Raw genomic sequence first — 2,210 nt, 5'->3', positions numbered from 1 at the left:
CAGTGCATTTCAGCTCATTAATGCCTAGGATATTGGTCTTTATGCATTCCATTTCATTTCTGACAACTTCCAGTTCTCCTACGTTCATACTTCATACATTCCAAGTTTCAATTATTAATGGATGTTTGCAGTTGTTTCTTCTTATTTTGAGTTGTGCTCCATCAGCAACTGGAGGTCCCAAAAAGTTTACTCCGTCCATGCCATTAAGGTTGACTCTATTTTGAGGAGGCAACTCTTCTCCGGTCATATTTTGAGTGTCTTCTGACCTTAGGGGCTCTCTTCTGGCACTACATCAGACAGTGTTTCAGGGCTATTCATAAGTTTTCTAGTAATGTATCAGACAGTGTTTTGCTGCTATTAATAAGGCTTTCATTGGACAATTCTTTGAGAAGTGGATGGCTCCTTCCTTCTTCTGAGTCTGTCTTAGTCTGGAAGCTCTGCTGAAACTTGCCAACCATGGGTAACCCTGCTGGGATTTGAAACACTGGTGGCATAGCCTTCAGCCTCACAACACACAAGCCAGCACAGTATGACAAACTGACAACTAGCTATAATAAATAGAAGTTCATTGGCAAAGAAAGTTCTTTGATATTGACATGGTGCCATGGCACCATTTTAATAATTTATTTCCTTAGGAAAACTTCCACAGCTCCAGGAATACCTGAGTTACAGACATCTATTCATTCTTCAAGTATTTATTGAGCACGGAGTATTTACCAGGCACCGCCTTGGAAACCCAAGGTGGGGGTCACTATGAGTCAGATCCGACTCGACAGCAGTGAGTTGAGTTGAGTTGCATTGCATTAAGTGCTGAACAGTCAGTAGTGGATAAGACAGAAAAGTTTCCTGTTCTCATACAGTGTATATTCTAGTGCGAGAAACAAAAAGGAAATAAAAATTCATTTTCAAATAGTTATAAATGTTATGTTGTTGTTGTTGTTATGTGCCGTCGAGTTGGCCCCAACTCATAGTGACCCCTCCTTGGGTTTCCGAGGAAGTATCACTACGGAAGTAGGATTGCCCAACCTTCCTTCTGAGGAGTGGCTGGTGGGTTTGAACTGCCAGCCTTCTGGTTAGCAGTCAAGTGCTTTAGCCACTATGCTACCAGAGCTCCCATAAATGTTATGAAGAAAAAAAATAAAACAGTATGATGACATGATTATGTATTGAGGTGGAAGATGTGATTATACAGTGTAGACAAGGAAGACTCTCAGCAAAGCCCATGAGGTGGGAATAAGATTTGTGAGTAACTTGGATTTAGGAGCTCTAGTGGTGTAGTGGTTAAAGCATTCAGCTACTAGTCATAAGGTTGGTGGTTTGAGCCCACCAGCTACTCTGGGGGAGAAAGATGTGGCAATCTGATTCTGTAAAGATTTACAGTTGTATGCCTTATGGGGGGGGGGTCTATGAGTTGGAACAGACTCACTGACAGTAGTTTGTTTTTTTTTGTTTTTGTTTTAACTTGCATTTAAGTTCAATTATTCAGTAAATATTCAGTAAATGGGCCAACTATTTCAAAGGATACGCTGCTAATTCCTTTTTAAAGTGATGACTCCTCAAAACTCCTAGTGCAGTGGTTTGCAAACTATCGTGTGCTTATTAATCACCTAGAGAGCTTGTTAAAAATTTCCTGGGCCGGATACTTTCCTCAGATACTCTCCTTTAAAAGGCTCTGGGATTTGCAGTTCTAACAAACTCACAGGTGAGGCAAATGTTACTCTGCTGAGAACCACACTTGAGAACCACAAGTTTGCATATCTATTTTTTTAAAATAATTTTTTTGTTGAGAATATACACAGTAGAACATACACCAATACAACAATTTCTACATGTACAATTTATTGACATTGATTACATTCTTTGAGTTGTGTAAACATTTCCACCTTCCTTTTCTGGGTTGTTCCTCCCTCATTAACATACACACACTGCCTCCTAAGTTTCCTATCCAGTCTTATCAGTTGCTGTTGTCAATTTGATCACACCTTAAAAGAACACAATGCTCAAGGCAGACATTCTTTACTAGTTAAGTTAAACTATTGTTTGCTTTTTAAGATACTTCAGGGGATATTTTTGGTTTAAGATTTAAAGATTATCTCAGGCCAATAGTTTCAAGGGTTATCCAGCCTACATGGATCCAGAAAGATTGGATTCCACAATAATTTGAAATTCTAACATTTGTTTTAAGAGTATCCACTTGCTAAAAGTAACCA

This window comes from Orycteropus afer, unplaced genomic scaffold (assembly GCF_000298275.1).
Source record: "Orycteropus afer afer isolate SDZICR_OR568_19922 unplaced genomic scaffold, OryAfe1.0 scaffold00100, whole genome shotgun sequence".
In the NCBI taxonomy this organism is placed as follows: Eukaryota; Metazoa; Chordata; class Mammalia; order Tubulidentata; family Orycteropodidae; genus Orycteropus; species Orycteropus afer.
Note: the sequence above shows the minus strand (reverse complement) of the source record.